Source organism: Haliotis asinina, chromosome 2 (assembly GCF_037392515.1).
Source record: "Haliotis asinina isolate JCU_RB_2024 chromosome 2, JCU_Hal_asi_v2, whole genome shotgun sequence".
In the NCBI taxonomy this organism is placed as follows: Eukaryota; Metazoa; Mollusca; class Gastropoda; order Lepetellida; family Haliotidae; genus Haliotis; species Haliotis asinina.
The window spans coordinates 6,219,825-6,232,567 of record NC_090281.1 but is presented as its reverse complement, the minus strand read 5'-3'; the positions used below and the strand labels follow the sequence as shown (position 1 = coordinate 6,232,567).

The 12,743-nt window shown below is 40.8% G+C and overlaps 13 non-coding genes across 13 annotated transcripts; all 13 read right to left on the bottom strand.

Annotated features, from left to right (window-relative positions):
- Positions 1–291: 291 nt before the first annotated feature.
- Trnam-cau (transfer RNA methionine (anticodon CAU)) lies at positions 292–391 on the bottom strand. The gene is made up of 2 exons: positions 355–391; positions 292–327 (listed from the first exon to the last, which is right to left on the bottom strand). It is a non-coding gene; the product is annotated as a tRNA-Met (tRNA).
- A 1,371-nt stretch (positions 392–1,762) lies between these two features.
- Positions 1,763–1,862, bottom strand: Trnam-cau (transfer RNA methionine (anticodon CAU)). The gene is made up of 2 exons: positions 1,826–1,862; positions 1,763–1,798 (listed from the first exon to the last, which is right to left on the bottom strand). It is a non-coding gene; the product is annotated as a tRNA-Met (tRNA).
- Positions 1,863–2,454: 592 nt separating this feature from the next.
- Positions 2,455–2,554, bottom strand: Trnam-cau (transfer RNA methionine (anticodon CAU)). Its single transcript has 2 exons — positions 2,518–2,554; positions 2,455–2,490 (listed from the first exon to the last, which is right to left on the bottom strand). It is a non-coding gene; the product is annotated as a tRNA-Met (tRNA).
- Positions 2,555–2,946: 392 nt separating this feature from the next.
- Trnam-cau (transfer RNA methionine (anticodon CAU)) lies at positions 2,947–3,046 on the bottom strand. The gene is made up of 2 exons: positions 3,010–3,046; positions 2,947–2,982 (listed from the first exon to the last, which is right to left on the bottom strand). It is a non-coding gene; the product is annotated as a tRNA-Met (tRNA).
- A 390-nt stretch (positions 3,047–3,436) lies between these two features.
- Trnam-cau (transfer RNA methionine (anticodon CAU)) lies at positions 3,437–3,536 on the bottom strand. Its single transcript has 2 exons — positions 3,500–3,536; positions 3,437–3,472 (listed from the first exon to the last, which is right to left on the bottom strand). It is a non-coding gene; the product is annotated as a tRNA-Met (tRNA).
- Positions 3,537–4,417: 881 nt separating this feature from the next.
- On the bottom strand, positions 4,418–4,517 carry Trnam-cau (transfer RNA methionine (anticodon CAU)). The gene is made up of 2 exons: positions 4,481–4,517; positions 4,418–4,453 (listed from the first exon to the last, which is right to left on the bottom strand). It is a non-coding gene; the product is annotated as a tRNA-Met (tRNA).
- An 881-nt stretch (positions 4,518–5,398) lies between these two features.
- Trnam-cau (transfer RNA methionine (anticodon CAU)) lies at positions 5,399–5,498 on the bottom strand. Its single transcript has 2 exons — positions 5,462–5,498; positions 5,399–5,434 (listed from the first exon to the last, which is right to left on the bottom strand). It is a non-coding gene; the product is annotated as a tRNA-Met (tRNA).
- Positions 5,499–5,888: 390 nt separating this feature from the next.
- Positions 5,889–5,988, bottom strand: Trnam-cau (transfer RNA methionine (anticodon CAU)). The gene is made up of 2 exons: positions 5,952–5,988; positions 5,889–5,924 (listed from the first exon to the last, which is right to left on the bottom strand). It is a non-coding gene; the product is annotated as a tRNA-Met (tRNA).
- Positions 5,989–6,380: 392 nt separating this feature from the next.
- Positions 6,381–6,480, bottom strand: Trnam-cau (transfer RNA methionine (anticodon CAU)). The gene is made up of 2 exons: positions 6,444–6,480; positions 6,381–6,416 (listed from the first exon to the last, which is right to left on the bottom strand). It is a non-coding gene; the product is annotated as a tRNA-Met (tRNA).
- Positions 6,481–7,563: 1,083 nt separating this feature from the next.
- Positions 7,564–7,663, bottom strand: Trnam-cau (transfer RNA methionine (anticodon CAU)). Its single transcript has 2 exons — positions 7,627–7,663; positions 7,564–7,599 (listed from the first exon to the last, which is right to left on the bottom strand). It is a non-coding gene; the product is annotated as a tRNA-Met (tRNA).
- Positions 7,664–10,216: 2,553 nt separating this feature from the next.
- On the bottom strand, positions 10,217–10,316 carry Trnam-cau (transfer RNA methionine (anticodon CAU)). The gene is made up of 2 exons: positions 10,280–10,316; positions 10,217–10,252 (listed from the first exon to the last, which is right to left on the bottom strand). It is a non-coding gene; the product is annotated as a tRNA-Met (tRNA).
- Positions 10,317–11,400: 1,084 nt separating this feature from the next.
- Trnam-cau (transfer RNA methionine (anticodon CAU)) lies at positions 11,401–11,500 on the bottom strand. The gene is made up of 2 exons: positions 11,464–11,500; positions 11,401–11,436 (listed from the first exon to the last, which is right to left on the bottom strand). It is a non-coding gene; the product is annotated as a tRNA-Met (tRNA).
- Positions 11,501–11,890: 390 nt separating this feature from the next.
- On the bottom strand, positions 11,891–11,990 carry Trnam-cau (transfer RNA methionine (anticodon CAU)). Its single transcript has 2 exons — positions 11,954–11,990; positions 11,891–11,926 (listed from the first exon to the last, which is right to left on the bottom strand). It is a non-coding gene; the product is annotated as a tRNA-Met (tRNA).
- Positions 11,991–12,743: the final 753 nt, after the last annotated feature.

Genomic DNA, 12,743 nt, shown 5'->3' with positions numbered 1-12,743 from the left:
ATTCGACTGTTGTAAATGATGCACAATGTGAGGAAACAGCAGTTAACATCATAATCCTGAGAGACATAAGGAGGAGTGTACTTGAAAAAGGAATTGAAACATGCGTTTATTTTCTTCATGTAAGCACTTCCTGTGTTGTGGCTGTACAGCCATTTCGTGGTTGCTGCATTTGTCACATATTTATCGGTCAGACTATTTCAGGCAGACGGGTACAGCAGTAGAAGAGCTGAGTGGAAATAGTTTGAAACAAATATGGTAATGATTATGAAGGAAAAACAGAAAAAAAAGAAATGCCCCGGGTGAGGATCGAACTCACGACCTTCAGATTGCTCTGACATTGGAAGCTTGACTGATTATGAGACTGACGCGCTACCTACTGCGCTACCGAGGCTTGAAACGCTGATCGGAAATTTGGATATATATTTCTCAACTGTCACAAATGAAGTGCCAGATAAATGGAGACTGTGCTGGTTTTTCAACACCTTAACTTGCATTCGACTGTTGTAAATGATGCACAATGTGAGGAAACAGCAGTTAACATCATAATCCTGAGAGACGTAAGGAGGAGTGTACTTGAAAAAGGAATTGAAACATGCGTTTATTTTCTTCATGTAAGCACTTCCTGTGTTGTGGCTGTACAGCCATTTCGTGGTTGCTGCATTTGTCACATATTTATCGGTCAGACTATTTCAGGCAGACGGGTACAGCAGTAGAAGAGCTGAGTAGAAATAGTTTGAAACAAATATGGTAATGATTATGAAGGAAAAACAGAAAAAAGAAATGCCCTGGGTGAGGATGGAACTGACGACCTTCAGATTGCTCTGACATTGGAAGCTTGACTGATTATGAGACTGACGCGCTACCTACTGCGCTACCGAGGCTTGAAACGCTGATCGGAAATTTGGATACATATTTCTCAACTGTCACAAATGAAGTGCCAGATAAATGGAGACTGTGCTGGTTTTTCAACACCTTAACTTGCATTCGACTGTTGTAAATGATGCACAATGTGAGGAAACAGCAGTTAACATCATAATCCTGAGAGACGTAAGGAGGAGTGTACTTGAAAAAGGAATTGAAACATGCGTTTATTTTCATCATGTAAGCACTTCCTGTGTTGTGGCTGTACAGCCATTTCGTGTTTGCTGCATTTGTCACATACTTATCGGTCAGACTATTTCAGGCAGACGGGTACAGCAGTAGAAGAGCTGAGTAGAAATAGTTTGAAACAAATATGGTAATGATTATGAAGGAAAAACAGAAAAAAGAAATCCCTGGGTGAGGATCGAACTCACGACCTTCAGATTGCTCTGACATTGGAAGCTTGACTGATTATGAGACTGACGCGCTACCTACTGCGCTACCGAGGCTTGAAACGCTGATCGGAAATTTAAATATATATTTCTCAACTGTCACAAATGAAGTGCCAGATAAATGGAGACTGTGCTGGTTTTTCAACACCTTAACTTGCATTCGACTGTTGTAAATGATGCACAATGTGAGGAAACAGCAGTTAACATCATAATCCTGAGAGACGTAAGGAGGAGTGTACTTGAAAAAGGAATTGAAACATGCGTTTATTTTCTTCATGTAAGCACTTCCTGTGTTGTGGCTGTACAGCCATTTCGTGGTTGCTGCATTTGTCACATATTCATCGGTCAGACTATTTCAGGCAGACGGGTACAGCAGTAGAAGAGCTGAGTGGAAATAGTTTGAAACAAATATGGTAATGATTATGAAGGAAAAACAGAAAAAAAAGAAATGCCCCGGGTGAGGATCGAACTCACGACCTTCAGATTGCTCTGACATTGGAAGCTTGACTGATTATGAGACTGACGCGCTACCTACTGCGCTACCGAGGCTTGAAACGCTGATCGGAAATTTAAATATATATTTCTCAACTGTCACAAATCACGTGCCAGACAAATGGAGAGTGTGATGGTTTTTCAACACCTTAACTTGCATTCGACTGTTGTAAATGATGCACAATGTGAGGAAACAGCAGTTAACATCATAATCCTGACAGATGTAATGAGAAGTGTATTTGAAAAAGGAATTGAAACATGCGTTTATTTTCTTCATGTAAGCACTTCCTGTGTTGTGGCTGTACTGCCATTTCGTGATAAATGGAGACTGTGCTGGTTTTTCAACACCTTAACTTGCATTCGACTGTTGTAAATGATGCACAATGTGAGGAAACAGCAGTTAACATCATAATCCTGAGAGACGTAAGGAGGAGTGTACTTGAAAAAGGAATTGAAACATGCGTTTATTTTCTTCATGTAAGCACTTCCTGTGTTGTGGCTGTACAGCCATTTCGAGTTTGCATCATTTGTCACATATTTGTCGGTCAGACTATTTCAGGCAGACGGGTACAGCAGTAGAAGAACTGAGTGGAAATAGTTTGAAACAAATATGGTAATGATTATGAAGGAAAAACAGAAAAAAAAGTAATGCCCCGGGTGAGGATCGAACTCACGACCTTCAGATTGCTCTGACATTGGAAGCTTGACTGATTATGAGACTGACGCGCTACCTACTGCGCTACCGAGGCTTGAAACGCTGATCGGAAATTTAGATGTATATTTCTCAAGTGTCACAAATCACGTGCCAGACAAATGGAGACTGTGCTGGTTTTTCAACACCTTAACTTGCATTCGACTGTTGTAAATGATGCACAATGTGAGGAAACAGCAGTTAACATCATAATCCTGAGAGACATAAGGAGGAGTGTACTTGAAAAAGGAATTGAAACATGCGTTTATTTTCTTCATGTAAGCACTTCCTGTGTTGTGGCTGTACAGCCATTTCGTGGTTGCTGCATTTGTCACATATTTATCGGTCAGACTATTTCAGGCAGACGGGTACAGCAGTAGAAGAGCTGAGTGGAAATAGTTTGAAACAAATATGGTAATGATTATGAAGGAAAAACAGAAAAAAAAGAAATGCCCCGGGTGAGGATCGAACTCACGACCTTCAGATTGCTCTGACATTGGAAGCTTGACTGATTATGAGACTGACGCGCTACCTACTGCGCTACCGAGGCTTGAAACGCTGATCGGAAATTTGGATATATATTTCTCAACTGTCACAAATGAAGTGCCAGATAAATGGAGACTGTGCTGGTTTTTCAACACCTTAACTTGCATTCGACTGTTGTAAATGATGCACAATGTGAGGAAACAGCAGTTAACATCATAATCCTGAGAGACGTAAGGAGGAGTGTACTTGAAAAAGGAATTGAAACATGCGTTTTTTTTCTTCATGTAAGCACTTCCTGTGTTGTGGCTGTACAGCCATTTCGTGGTTGCTGCATTTGTCACATATTTATCGGTCAGACTATTTCAGGCAGACGGGTACAGCAGTAGAAGAGCTGAGTGGAAATAGTTTGAAACAAATATGGTAATGATTATGAAGGAAAAACAGAAAAAAGAAATGCCCCGGGTGAGGATCGAACTCACGACCTTCAGATTGCTCTGACATTGGAAGCTTGACTGATTATGAGACTGACGCGCTACCTACTGCGCTACCGAGGCTTGAAACGCTGATCGGAAATTTGGATATATATTTCTCAACTGTCACAAATGAAGTGCCAGATAAATGGAGACTGTGCTGGTTTTTCAACACCTTAACTTGCATTCGACTGTTGTAAATGATGCACAATGTGAGGAAACAGCAGTTAACATCATAATCCTGAGAGACGTAAGGAGGAGTGTACTTGAAAAAGGAATTGAAACATGCGTTTATTTTCTTCATGTAACCACTTCCTGTGTTGTGGCTGTACAGCCATTTCGTGGTTGCTGCATTTGTCACATATTTATCGGTCAGACTATTTCAGGCAGACGGGTACAGCAGTAGAAGAGCTGAGTAGAAATAGTTTGAAACAAATATGGTAATGATTATGAAGGAAAAACAGAAAAAAGAAATGCCCTGGGTGAGGATGGAACTGACGACCTTCAGATTGCTCTGACATTGGAAGCTTGACTGATTATGAGACTGACGCGCTACCTACTGCGCTACCGAGGCTTGAAACGCTGATCGGAAATTTGGATACATATTTCTCAACTGTCACAAATGAAGTGCCAGATAAATGGAGACTGTGCTGGTTTTTCAACACCTTAACTTGCATTCGACTGTTGTAAATGATGCACAATGTGAGGAAACAGCAGTTAACATCATAATCCTGAGAGACGTAAGGAGGAGTGTACTTGAAAAAGGAATTGAAACATGCGTTTATTTTCTTCATGTAAGCACTTCCTGTGTTGTGGCTGTACAGCCATTTCGTGGTTGCTGCATTTGTCACATATTTATCGGTCAGACTATTTCAGGCAGACGGGTACAGCAGTAGAAGAGCTGAGTGGAAATAGTTTGAAACAAATATGGTAATGATTATGAAGGAAAAACAGAAAAAAAGAAATGCCCCGGGTGAGGATCGAACTCACGACCTTCAGATTGCTCTGACATTGGAAGCTTGACTGATTATGAGACTGACGCGCTACCTACTGCGCTACCGAGGCTTGAAACGCTGATCGGAAATTTGGATATATATTTCTCAACTGTCACAAATGAAGTGCCAGATAAATGGAGACTGTGCTGGTTTTTCAACACCTTAACTTGCATTCGACTGTTGTAAATGATGCACAATGTGAGGAAACAGCAGTTAACATCATAATCCTGAGAGACGTAAGGAGGAGTGTACTTGAAAAAGGAATTGAAACATGCGTTTATTTTCTTCATGTAAGCACTTCCTGTGTTGTGGCTGTACAGCCATTTCGTGGTTGCTGCATTTGTCACATATTTATCGGTCAGACTATTTCAGGCAGACGGGTACAGCAGTAGAAGAGCTGAGTAGAAATAGTTTGAAACAAATATGGTAATGATTATGAAGGAAAAACAGAAAAAAGAAATGCCCTGGGTGAGGATGGAACTGACGACCTTCAGATTGCTCTGACATTGGAAGCTTGACTGATTATGAGACTGACGCGCTACCTACTGCGCTACCGAGGCTTGAAACGCTGATCGGAAATTTGGATACATATTTCTCAACTGTCACAAATGAAGTGCCAGATAAATGGAGACTGTGCTGGTTTTTCAACACCTTAACTTGCATTCGACTGTTGTAAATGATGCACAATGTGAGGAAACAGCAGTTAACATCATAATCCTGAGAGACGTAAGGAGGAGTGTACTTGAAAAAGGAATTGAAACATGCGTTTATTTTCTTCATGTAAGCACTTCCTGTGTTGTGGCTGTACAGCCATTTCGTGGTTGCTGCATTTGTCACATATTTATCGGTCAGACTATTTCAGGCAGACGGGTACAGCAGTAGAAGAGCTGAGTGGAAATAGTTTGAAACAAATATGGTAATGATTATGAAGGAAAAACAGAAAAAAAGAAATGCCCCGGGTGAGGATCGAACTCACGACCTTCAGATTGCTCTGACATTGGAAGCTTGACTGATTATGAGACTGACGCGCTACCTACTGCGCTACCGAGGCTTGAAACGCTGATCGGAAATTTGGATATATATTTCTCAACTGTCACAAATGAAGTGCCAGATAAATGGAGACTGTGCTGGTTTTTCAACACCTTAACTTGCATTCGACTGTTGTAAATGATGCACAATGTGAGGAAACAGCAGTTAACATCATAATCCTGAGAGACGTAAGGAGGAGTGTACTTGAAAAAGGAATTGAAACATGCGTTTATTTTCTTCATGTAAGCACTTCCTGTGTTGTGGCTGTACAGCCATTTCGTGGTTGCTGCATTTGTCACATATTTATCGGTCAGACTATTTCAGGCAGACGGGTACAGCAGTAGAAGAGCTGAGTAGAAATAGTTTGAAACAAATATGGTAATGATTATGAAGGAAAAACAGAAAAAAGAAATGCCCCGGGTGAGGATCGAACTCACGACCTTCAGATTGCTCTGACATTGGAAGCTTGACTGATTATGAGACTGACGCGCTACCTACTGCGCTACCGAGGCTTGAAACGCTGATCGGAAATTTGGATATATATTTCTCAACTGTCACAAATGAAGTGCCAGATAAATGGAGACTGTGCTGGTTTTTCAACACCTTAACTTGCATTCGACTGTTGTAAATGATGCACAATGTGAGGAAACAGCAGTTAACATCATAATCCTGAGAGACATAAGGAGGAGTGTACTTGAAAAAGGAATTGAAACATGCGTTTATTTTCTTCATGTAAGCACTTCCTGTGTTGTGGCTGTACAGCCATTTCGTGGTTGCTGCATTTGTCACATATTTATCGGTCAGACTATTTCAGGCAGACGGGTACAGCAGTAGAAGAGCTGAGTGGAAATAGTTTGAAACAAATATGGTAATGATTATGAAGGAAAAACAGAAAAAAAAGAAATGCCCCGGGTGAGGATCGAACTCACGACCTTCAGATTGCTCTGACATTGGAAGCTTGACTGATTATGAGACTGACGCGCTACCTACTGCGCTACCGAGGCTTGAAACGCTGATCGGAAATTTGGATATATATTTCTCAACTGTCACAAATGAAGTGCCAGATAAATGGAGACTGTGCTGGTTTTTCAACACCTTAACTTGCATTCGACTGTTGTAAATGATGCACAATGTGAGGAAACAGCAGTTAACATCATAATCCTGAGAGACGTAAGGAGGAGTGTACTTGAAAAAGGAATTGAAACATGCGTTTATTTTCTTCATGTAAGCACTTCCTGTGTTGTGGCTGTACAGCCATTTCGTGGTTGCTGCATTTGTCACATATTTATCGGTCAGACTATTTCAGGCAGACGGGTACAGCAGTAGAAGAGCTGAGTAGAAATAGTTTGAAACAAATATGGTAATGATTATGAAGGAAAAACAGAAAAAAGAAATGCCCTGGGTGAGGATGGAACTGACGACCTTCAGATTGCTCTGACATTGGAAGCTTGACTGATTATGAGACTGACGCGCTACCTACTGCGCTACCGAGGCTTGAAACGCTGATCGGAAATTTAAATATATATTTCTCAACTGTCACAAATCACGTGCCAGACAAATGGAGACTGTGATGGTTTTTCAACACCTTAACTTGCATTCGACTGTTGTAAATGATGCACAATGTGAGGAAACAGCAGTTAACATCATAATCCTGACAGATGTAATGAGAAGTGTATTTGAAAAAGGAATTGAAACATGCGTTTATTTTTTTCATGTAAGCACTTCCTGTGTTGTGGCTGTACTGCCATTTCGTGATAAATGGAGACTGTGCTGGTTTTTCAACACCTTAACTTGCATTCGACTGTTGTAAATGATGCACAATGTGAGGAAACAGCAGTTAACATCATAATCCTGAGAGACGTAAGGAGGAGTGTACTTGAAAAAGGAATTGAAACATGCGTTTATTTTCTTCATGTAAGCACTTCCTGTGTTGTGGCTGTACAGCCATTTCGAGTTTGCATCATTTGTCACATATTTGTCGGTCAGACTATTTCAGGCAGACGGGTACAGCAGTAGAAGAGCTGAGTGGAAATAGTTTGAAACAAATATGGTAATGATTATGAAGGAAAAACAGAAAAAAAAAGAAATGCCCCGGGTGAGGATCGAACTCACGACCTTCAGATTGCTCTGACATTGGAAGCTTGACTGATTATGAGACTGACGCGCTACCTACTGCGCTACCGAGGCTTGAAACGCTGATCGGAAATTTGGATATATATTTCTCAACTGTCACAAATGAAGTGCCAGATAAATGGAGACTGTGCTGGTTTTTCAACACCTTAACTTGCATTCGACTGTTGTAAATGATGCACAATGTGAGGAAACAGCAGTTAACATCATAATCCTGAGAGACGTAAGGAGGAGTGTACTTGAAAAAGGAATTGAAACATGCGTTTATTTTCTTCATGTAAGCACTTCGTGTGTTGTGTCTGTACAGCCATTTCGTGGTTGCTGCATTTGTCACATATTTATCGGTCAGACTATTTCAGGCAGACGGGTACAGCAGTAGAAGAGCTGAGTAGAAATAGTTTGAAACAAATATGGTAATGATTATGAAGGAAAAACAGAAAAAAGAAATGCCCTGGGTGAGGATGGAACTGACGACCTTCAGAATGCTCTGACATTGGAAGCTTGATTGATTATGAGACTGACGCGCTACCTACTGCGCTACCGAGGCTTGAAACGCTGATCGGAAATTTAGATATATATTTCTCAAGTGTCACAAATCACGTGCCAGACAAATGGAGACTGTGCTGGTTTTCCAACACCTTAACTTGCATTCGACTGTTGTAAATGATGCACAATGTGAGGAAACAGCAGTTAACATCATAATCGTGACAGATGTAATGAGAAGTGTACATGAAAAAGGAATTGAAACATGCGTTTATTTTCTTCATGTAAGCACTTCGTGTGTTGTGGCTGTACAGCCATTTCGTGATAAATGGAGACTGTGCTGGTTTTTCAACACCTTAACTTGCATTCGACTGTTGTAAATGATGCACAATGTGAGGAAACAGCAGTTAACATCATAATCCTGAGAGACGTAAGGAGGAGTGTACTTGAAAAAGGAATTGAAACATGCGTTTATTTTCTTCATGTAAGCACTTCCTGTGTTGTGGCTGTACAGCCATTTCGTGGTTGCTGCATTTGTCACATATTTATCGGTCAGACTATTTCAGGCAGACGGGAACAGCAGTAGAAGAGCTGAGTGGAAAAAGTTTGAAACAAATATGGTAATGATTATGAAGGAAAAACAGAAAAAAAAGAAATGCCCCGGGTGAGGATCGAACTCACGACCTTCAGATTGCTCTGACATTGGAAGCTTGACTGATTATGAGACTGAAGCGCTACCTACTGCGCTACCGAGGCTTGAAACGCTGATCGGAAATTTAGATATATATTTCTCAACTGTCACAAATGAAGTGCCAGATAAATGGAGACTGTGCTGGTTTTTCAACACCTTAACTTGCATTCGACTGTTGTAAATGATGCACAATGTGAGGAAACAGCAGTTAACATCATAATCCTGAGAGACGTAAGGAGGAGTGTACTTGAAAAAGGAACTGAAACATGCGTTTATTTTCTTCATGTAAGCACTTCCTGTGTTGTGGCTGTACAGCCATTTCGTGGTTGCTGCATTTGTCACATATTTATCGGTCAGACTATTTCAGGCAGACGGGTACAGCAGTAGAAGAGCTGAGTAGAAATAGTTAGAAACAAATATGGTAATGATTATGAAGGAAAAACAGAAAAAAGAAATGCCCTGGGTGAGGATCGAACTGACGACCTTCAGATTGCTCTGACATTGGAAGCTTGACTGATTATGAGACTGACGCGCTACCTACTGCGCTACCGAGGCTTGAAACGCTGATCGGAAATTTAAATATATATTTCTCAACTGTCACAAATGAAGTGCCAGATAAATGGAGACTGTGCTGGTTTTTCAACACCTTAACTTGCATTCGACTGTTGTAAATGATGCACAATGTGAGGAAACAGCAGTTAACATCATAATCCTGAGAGACGTAAGGAGGAGTGTACTTGAAAAAGGAATTGAAACATGCGTTTATTTTCTTCATGTAAGCACTTCCTGTGTTGTGGCTGTACAGCCATTTCGTGTTTGCTGCATTTGTCACATACTTATCGGTCAGACTATTTCAGGCAGACGGGTACAGCAGTAGAAGAGCTGAGTAGAAATAGTTTGAAACAAATATGGTAATGATTATGAAGGAAAAACAGAAAAAAGAAATCCCCGGGTGAGGATCGAACTCACGACCTTCAGATTGCTCTGACATTGGAAGCTTGACTGATTATGAGACTGACGCGCTACCTACTGCGCTACCGAGGCTTGAAACGCTGATCGGAAATTTAAATATATATTTCTCAACTGTCACAAATGAAGTGCCAGATAAATGGAGACTGTGCTGGTTTTTCAACACCTTAACTTGCATTCGACTGTTGTAAATGATGCACAATGTGAGGAAACAGCAGTTAACATCATAATCCTGAGAGACGTAAGGAGGAGTGTACTTGAAAAAGGAATTGAAACATGCGTTTATTTTCTTCATGTAAGCACTTCCTGTGTTGTGGCTGTACATCCATTTCGTGGTTGCTGCATTTGTCACATATTTATCGGTCAGACTATTTCAGGCAGACGGGTACAGCAGTAGAAGAGCTGAGTGGAAATAGTTTGAAACAAATATGGTAATGATTATGAAGGAAAAACAGAAAAAAAAGAAATGCCCCGGGTGAGGATCGAACTCACGACCTTCAGATTGCTCTGACATTGGAAGCTTGACTGATTATGAGACTGACGCGCTACCTACTGCGCTACCGAGGCTTGAAACGCTGATCGGAAATTTAAATATATATTTCTCAACTGTCACAAATCACGTGCCAGACAAATGGAGAGTGTGATGGTTTTTCAACACCTTAACTTGCATTCGACTGTTGTAAATGATGCACAATGTGAGGAAACAGCAGTTAACATCATAATCCTGACAGATGTAATGAGAAGTGTATTTGAAAAAGGAATTGAAACATGCGTTTATTTTTTTCATGTAAGCACTTCCTGTGTTGTGGCTGTACTGCCATTTCGTGATAAATGGAGACTGTGCTGGTTTTTCAACACCTTAACTTGCATTCGACTGTTGTAAATGATGCACAATGTGAGGAAACAGCAGTTAACATCATAATCCTGAGAGACGTAAGGAGGAGTGTACTTGAAAAAGGAATTGAAACATGCGTTTATTTTCTTCATGTAAGCACTTCCTGTGTTGTGGCTGTACAGCCATTTCGAGTTTGCATCATTTGTCACATATTTGTCGGTCAGACTATTTCAGGCAGACGGGTACAGCAGTAGAAGAACTGAGTGGAAATAGTTTGAAACAAATATGGTAATGATTATGAAGGAAAAACAGAAAAAAAAGTAATGCCCCGGGTGAGGATCGAACTGACGACCTTCAGATTGCTCTGACATTGGAAGCTTGACTGATTATGAGACTGACGCGCTACCTACTGCGCTACCGAGGCTTGAAACGCTGATCGGAAATTTAGATGTATATTTCTCAAGTGTCACAAATCACGTGCCAGACAAATGGAGACTGTGCTGGTTTTTCAACACCTTAACTTGCATTCGACTGTTGTAAATGATGCACAATGTGAGGAAACAGCAGTTAACATCATAATCCTGAGAGACATAAGGAGGAGTGTACTTGAAAAAGGAATTGAAACATGCGATTATTTTCTTCATGTAAGCACTTCCTGTGTTGTGGCTGTACAGCCATTTCGTGGTTGCTGCATTTGTCACATATTTATCGGTCAGACTATTTCAGGCAGACGGGTACAGCAGTAGAAGAGCTGAGTGGAAATAGTTTGAAACAAATATGGTAATGATTATGAAGGAAAAACAGAAAAAAAAGAAATGCCCCGGGTGAGGATCGAACTCACGACCTTCAGATTGCTCTGACATTGGAAGCTTGACTGATTATGAGACTGACGCGCTACCTACTGCGCTACCGAGGCTTGAAACGCTGATCGGAAATTTGGATATATATTTCTCAACTGTCACAAATGAAGTGCCAGATAAATGGAGACTGTGCTGGTTTTTCAACACCTTAACTTGCATTCGACTGTTGTAAATGATGCACAATGTGAGGAAACAGCAGTTAACATCATAATCCTGAGAGACGTAAGGAGGAGTGTACTTGAAAAAGGAATTGAAACATGCGTTTTTTTTCTTCATGTAAGCACTTCCTGTGTTGTGGCTGTACAGCCATTTCGTGGTTGCTGCATTTGTCACATATTTATCGGTCAGACTATTTCAGGCAGACGGGTACAGCAGTAGAAGAGCTGAGTGGAAATAGTTTGAAACAAATATGGTAATGATTATGAAGGAAAAACAGAAAAAAGAAATGCCCCGGGTGAGGATCGAACTCACGACCTTCAGATTGCTCTGACATTGGAAGCTTGACTGATTATGAGACTGACGCGCTACCTACTGCGCTACCGAGGCTTGAAACGCTGATCGGAAATTTGGATATATATTTCTCAACTGTCACAAATGAAGTGCCAGATAAATGGAGACTGTGCTGGTTTTTCAACACCTTAACTTGCATTCGACTGTTGTAAATGATGCACAATGTGAGGAAACAGCAGTTAACATCATAATCCTGAGAGACGTAAGGAGGAGTGTACTTGAAAAAGGAATTGAAACATGCGTTTATTTTCTTCATGTAAGCACTTCCTGTGTTGTGGCTGTACAGCCATTTCGTGGTTGCTGCATTTGTCACATATTTATCGGTCAGACTATTTCAGGCAGACGGGTACAGCAGTAGAAGAGCTGAGTAGAAATAGTTTGAAACAAATATGGTAATGATTATGAAGGAAAAACAGAAAAAAGAAATGCCCTGGGTGAGGATGGAACTGACGACCTTCAGATTGCTCTGACATTGGAAGCTTGACTGATTATGAGACTGACGCGCTACCTACTGCGCTACCAAGGCTTGAAACGCTGATCGGAAATTTGGATACATATTTCTCAACTTTCACAAATGAAGTGCCAGATAAATGGAGACTGTGCTGGTTTTTCAACACCTTAACTTGCATTCGACTGTTGTAAATGATGCACAATGTGAGGAAACAGCAGTTAACATCATAATCCTGAGAGACGTAAGGAGGAGTGTACTTGAAAAAGGAATTGAAACATGCGTTTATTTTCTTCATGTAAGCACTTCCTGTGTTGTGGCTGTACAGCCATTTCGTGGTT